Below are 6604 nucleotides of genomic sequence, written 5' to 3' on the forward strand. Positions count from 1 at the left end.
CACACAAATTAAGGGTTCATAGTGAAATTGCTAAGTTGATGTTACTGGGGGAATGGGAATTTAAAAAAAATAACAAAACAATTAAACTGCATCAGATTTTCAAGTGAGTTGGGAAATCATTGTTGGTTGCACAAAGGTCGCTAATGTTTACCAGCAAGGTCAGCAACCACTGCATTTCCCTATGGATTTTGTCCTGTGTCCTCTACATCAAGGAAGGAAAATACAAATAATTAATTAGATGAGGTTAGGTTGAGTGTTCACCTCCAGTTTGGAGAGAATATTTGAGTGTGGGGTTCTCCTTCCCAAACACAGATGAGCTTGAGTTATTTAAGAATGCCATAGAGAACTCAGCGATACTCAAGTGTTTGAATCTTATTTAAGCTGTCTCAGGTGTGGGTGGATTTTTTTTTCTTTTTCTTTAAGACAAGGTTTCCTACTTTAACTTAGACTTGCCAGGACTCACGATGTAACCCAGGCTGGCCTTGGGCTTCTGCCAGTCTCTAAATCAAGCTCCAGAGTGCTGGAATACTGGCTTGAGCCTGGGTCACATCACACAGTTTTAACACGAGTCAGGGCTGTGTTCCATTCAGTAATACCTCGTGCAGTTTTGCAAAGCAGCTCTTCAGCAGCTTCTATGGTAAAAGGCGGCAAAATCAAGGTGGAACAACAAATGAGGATGTCATGTCTTCGCTGATTCTGAGCTTTGAGAATTTATACAGGGCACAGCAGTCCCGTAGCCACATTACTGATCATGATTAAGAGTACCCCTTTCTGAATAGAAACAGAGGAGTGGATGGCAGAAGGTAGGAGGGGGGAATGGAATGAGAGGAGGGAGGGGACCATAGTTGGGATATAAAATAAATGAATAAATTTAATTAATAAAAAGGAGTGAAGCAAAAATGCTATTTTCTTCTAATTGCTTTATTATTCGTACAGCCAACTTCAGTGGTTAGAATATACACACTGAGTCATTTTGGGCTTGACTACTTAGTAAGAGGGACTTAGGCCTGGGGGCGCTGTGAAGGAATTGCTGCTGCACAAACCATACCTTAAACCTAGGACATTTGGGAACCTCCATCAAGGTCTTACCTTTTAAAAGTATGTTTCAAATGGACTTGAAGGCCTTATTGATTGTTTCAGGAAATTATCCTGTAGCTGCTTTTGGCACTGGATCAGCTGACTAACCAGCGTGACTCTCTTATGTAGTTTCTAAGCAGTTATCCTTATTCATGCAGGCAGATACCCGCACATTCCTCTTGAGTGTGTGCAAATTTCTCAGAATAATGACAGGCCCAGGCTGTATGATTTAAAGTGTTATCAGCTGTAGTAGATTCAGATGGATAAGGAGGGGTGGCTCAAGGTACCCATAGACTACATAGAGCAGGCACAGTATCCAGAGGCTAGCAGAGCGCATAACTTGGAGCAGAGAGAGCAGGCACAGTATCCAGAGGCTAGCAGAGCGCATAACTTGGAGCAGAGAGAGCAGGCGCAGTATCCAAAGGCTAGCAGAGCGCATAACACGGAGCAGAAGCTGCTGAGACCTGGGTTGGAGCAAGAATATGTTCTGGTATCTTTATCGTCTTAAAAGTAACCAGTCACTTCCTCAAGCCTAACCCTGATCCATCCACCACACATCACAAATTCTGCCCCTTACAAGGTTTTTGTCAAGTTCCCCAAGAGACCAGTGACTAAGAAAAGAATCAGATATCGAGATTCAGTTTTCCTAACCGTAAGTAAGACCTATGGGATTAAACTGGCTGTGTAGAAGTGATTCTCAAACTCTTGATATTAATACTTGTGGACTTAGGAATAGCAGAAAAGATCTAGAAGTAGTCTAAAAATCAAGACATTTTAATCCTATGCACAGAATAGAGCAGGAAACTCAGCAACAGCAAACAGATGATGTGCAAACCCTAAGTTAGTCGAATTTCCAGAATGGTTTGCTTTTAGTTTCAGCTTGTGCAAAATGCCAATACTTGGCAGATAAACCTTCCAAACCGTTAGTTCGCACTATGTTAGAGGCTTCCGAGGGAAGCACTCAATAATTCATTCGGCAGAGAACTTACCAGTGAACACAGAAGTTTAGTAATCTGACTATGCTCCCAGGATAAGGACTCAGCTCTCTTCCTTACTGTGGAGCAAGGGATGGCAGCCCAGTTCCTCCAGGGTTCTCTGGCTGAGGGAGCTCTCCTCTGATGGACAATAACAAAACAGGAAGACCTCAGCTCCACCTACTGCATCCAGAGGAGGAACCAGAGATTTTTATCAGGTCACTTACTTTAAGTAGCAGTATTGGCTCTTTCTAATGGCACTGACACAATTAGGATTCCAGAGCTAGTAGAAGATCAAAATAGTCTGCCAGCCAGTGTTTGGGAGTTCCCGGCTGGCAGGATGAGCCTGGTCTAACAGATAAGGGATGTTACGGAAAAAATGGAAACCCAAGGTTAGCTGTTGTTTGTATTTTAAATTGATTAATTGCAACAGAGGCATGCCTGATAATATGTACTTAAATCCCATCATTCTGTGGAAAAACTATAAGTTAAATGGGGCACTTAGAGGGGCATCCTCCACTCCACTCCAAGGATAAAATTAACAATGGCTGCTATGTCAGATTACATTTCTAAGACTTTTGGCCCATTTCTCATTCAGAGTAAATTATTATTTCTAAAAGCATATATCACTCACATCATTCAATACAATTTCTAAAGCTTGGGAAATACGAGAGAGACCTATGGAAAGAACACAGTCTTTTGTAGGAGGAGAGAGTCGCTTATTGGTTCCTGCTACCCAGAACTGAAATAACCACACAGAAACTATATTATTTAAAACACGGCTTGTCTCATTAGCTCTAGCTTCTTATTGGCTAACTCTTACATATTAATTTAACCCATTTCTATTAGTTTGTGTATTGCCACATGGCTGTGGTTTACCAGCTAATGTTCCGGCGTCCGTGTCTGGTGGCTAAATGGCTTCTCTCTGACTCCTCCCTTCTTTCTCCCAGCATTTTGTTTAGTTTCCCCCACCTAGTTCTATTCCCCTATAGCTCTGCTATAGGCCCAAAGCAGATTCTTTATTAACCAATGATATTCACAGCACACAGAGGGGAATCCCACATCAGTCTTGAACTCTTAAATCCTGGGTTCAGCGTCTTCACCAGCTCTATTATCAAAAATATTTTTTGAAAAAAATTGTATGTTTTTTTTTCTCAGCTCCATCTTCATCTATTTGAAACAGGGACGATAATGCCTGTTTCAAATAGTTATTGTGGAGTTAGGAGTGGCAATCTATGTGAAATGGCCACGGGCATAGATAACTCCCATGTGTGATGGTATTGACAGTGTGATGCATTGATGAGTTGCCCATAAGAATTGCTGATTGGTTCCCAGCTCAAGTGAGTTCTTATAGGCACCAAAAGAAAATTCCAAGAGATACTGGGAGACTGAGGCAGTGCACGGCTCTTGGCAGGGCAAATCTTTTCTTTTGGTTTAATACTATTTCAGCATGGCCTCTAACCTCCCTTCTGGACGACCCTATACATTACCGAATATTCTGCTCATTTATTGGGCTCAGCTCTGGCTTTCATGACTCATTAAATGTTTGGCAAGGAGTCAGCATTGCTAGCTGTGAGTTGTTAGTTCAGCTATCCTCCTGCAGCTCTGAAGATGATAGTCAGTGAATGATTTAAAACCTAAATTTTACCATAAAGTAGGCCTGCAAGACTATTGTTAGTCTAATAGTGTAATACGTCTTTGAATGTCTGAAAACCTATGGCCTTAACTCAGAAGCCTCTTGAGTGTTAGGACTATGTTATTGTCCCAAAGTTTATACCCAAACAAATTATTTTGATGTGTACATGGAGAGCACTAGAGGAGCCACTAGACCCTGGGTGAGGACACATTGCACATAAGGGACCTTGGACTGCTGACTGAGCATAGACATGATCATTTTATTATACTCTCTCATTTCTGTAGTTGCCAGAGACTTGTGTTAATTATGAATGAACGAGGCATCTGGCCTCCATTGGAGGTTTTCATGTTGGCTTCTTGTAGGGATTGATGTGAATTAGCCATAGTTAAGAACACAGGATGGAAGAAAGCTCTCTAGCCTGTTATTCAAGGGGGTCTGGACCCTTAGAAGCTGGATCAGTAGCCAATCATGCTCTTGAGGAAATAGCATGGACTTGCACCGCATGGCCCCCCAGTAGCTGGCTGAAAACATAATTATTCTGCCTGAATAACTATGAGTCAAAGTTAACATATGTCCTTCTGAAAAAACAAGCAAATAATCAAAATATGTCCTTCTGCTCCATGGCACTAAAATCCCAGAACAAGCTCCCATATGACTTCCTTTGTCTTCAGCATGGTAACCATTGCTTTTTCAAGAAAAATGTTCTTCTGTTTTGGATAACATAGTGATTAAGAAGTTCTGAGACATCACCCAAAGGCCCCCTATGTCTATGAAAAATTCGGTTTTGTTTCCAAGTATGGAGATTTGGTGATTGCGGCTAACGAATTGTGCCCAGTCACCACTAACCAAAGCATTAGTACGTCGTTGGCTGGATTAATTATTATATCTAGAAACCATTTTAATTTTAAAAAATATTTTTCTTTTTAATTATGTATGTGAGTATGTGCACAGGTGAGTGCAGGTGCCTACAGGGGCACCCAATCCCCTGGAGCTGGAGTTACAAGAAGTTGTAAGTTATCCTATGTGGGTGTTGGGAACTGGATTCAGGTCCTCTGCAAGATCAGTACTTGATTTTAACTGGTGAGCCATTTCTCCATCCCATTGTCTTAAATCTCCTTTCCATCTCCCATTTTGATTCATTCTTGGAGCTGCAGAATTTTAGGACTGGGAAACGGCACAGGGCAGTTTAGACCTACCCAGTATACCGCTTTCCTTTAGGGCCATGCAAAAAGCAATGTTCAAATCTATGCAGTTCTCCATTCCTCAACCCCTCCACACAAAATACCTTTCCCGTGCTTAACAGGAGCCAGTTCTCTAAGGCTCTTACACATTGAGGTTATTCTATGTTTTTCCCGTGAGAACCTGTCTGCAGAATGGAGGCTATGTATGTCAATACACTTTTATTCTATGATATCAGACATATTAAAGCCATTCTGAAATTTTTCTTGACAACCTGCCCTCCATTTCCCTCTTTGATGCATAGAGATGAAATAAGCTGATTGACATGATACGATAATTTTCGATTTTAGGCAGTTATTGGAAAATACAAAGATATAATTAATGGCTTTGTTATTCTGTGTACCTTCACATAGTAAAGACTTGAGAGTGTGTGATCCTGGCTGTGAAAGCCAATGAGCCCATGCAAGTCACATGACTTGGGCAAAGGAATTTACTTTGATGGCAGTCTTAAGACAGACTGCTATAAATAAATATAATTATGTAAAATTGAAGCATTTATCATATACAATGGCTCTGAGTATTTTACCCATGTCACAAAGGTTGATGAACCTTGAAATGGTTCAGCACCAAGAGAAACTGATGCCCTTATACAAGCATCTATCTTCTACCTGCCAACGACTTCAAGTATAGAACTACTTAGCAACAAAGCTCCTCATTGATTGTAAACAGAATCCTGCCCCAGAATTTGTAGTGTTTCCAGTTAGGTATCTAATTAAGTCATATTTGACAACTTCAGAAGTACACTTGTCACCCCACAGTAGGGTGGCCAGTCCCTGTGATGATTTGTTTGGATTCATAGGGCAGAAATGGTGGCTCTTCTGGACCTTTCCCACAACCTCCCAACTCCATGGCCCGAGGACTCTCCCTTACACTGTTGGCCTCTGATCTTTCTTCCTTCTCTCCTCACAGAGGACGGACCTTGCACTGTGGGCCGAGAACTCTTGCAGCCGGCCCAGGCGCTCCTCTTATTTGCTGACACAGATATTTTCCTTAATAAAACCTTGCCCGTTTCATCTGGATGGAAAAGAGCCTTATCCTAAGAGGCCTTGCATTAGCTGCTTTGATCTATTCCTGGGTCATAGGGCAGGGTGGACAAGCGAGTCTTGCTTGGTGTGAGCACATGTAGCTCCTGGAAGCAGGCCAAAGATGCTCCAGGTCAGGAACAGCCTCCAGGGTGAAAGGCCGGCTTCAAAGAAAACTATTCCTCTGGGTTAAGCTTTCAAAACCTTCATATTTTGGGATGATTGTTTGAAATTCATTTATATGTCATGGCCTGGGTAGTTCGCTTGAACGCTATCTTTGCTTTTCTGCGAAGAACAAATGTGGCACATCTGGTTTTGATGGAGAAAACCAAAGCGCTCTCATGCAGAGGAGGGTTAAAGGAAAGATTACTAAGGAGAATCCTCTTGGGGAGGGGTTTGAAGGGGAGTGGGAGCCAGCGCATATTTTGTTCAGAAGAACAATTTCTGCAGACTGCAGCAGGAAGCTGCAAACGGGGAGGAGGCGTTGGGCTGGAGGAGAGGTCAGGCCGGGGACTCAGCCTGAAAGCAAGATTTTTCTTCCCTTCCCTTCCCTTCCCTTCCCTTCCCTTCCCTTCCCTTCCCTTCCCTTCCCTTCCCTTCCCTTCCCTTCCCTTCCCTTCCCTTCCCTTCCCTTCCCTTCCCTTCCCTTCCCTTCC

The 6604-nt window shown here is 42.5% G+C and overlaps 1 protein-coding gene across 2 annotated transcripts in view; it reads right to left on the reverse strand.

The window, feature by feature from the left end:
• Fmo1 (flavin containing dimethylaniline monoxygenase 1) overlaps positions 1-2282 on the reverse strand; it is a 32349-nt gene extending 30067 nt beyond the window's left edge. Inside the window, exon 1 of one of the 2 annotated variants that reach the window (XM_050158306.1) lies at positions 2067-2282. The gene's annotated coding sequence lies outside the window, so the exon portion shown is untranslated. The remainder of the gene's footprint in view (positions 1-2066) is intronic. The other variant, XM_050158305.1, reaches the window with a different exon arrangement.
• Between the last annotated feature and the right edge of the window lie 4322 nt (positions 2283-6604).

This window comes from Alexandromys fortis, unplaced genomic scaffold, assembly GCF_014885135.2.
Source record: "Alexandromys fortis isolate MF-2015 unplaced genomic scaffold, M_Fortis_MF-2015_v1.1 scaffold_97, whole genome shotgun sequence".
NCBI lineage: Eukaryota > Metazoa > Chordata > Mammalia > Rodentia > Cricetidae > Alexandromys > Alexandromys fortis.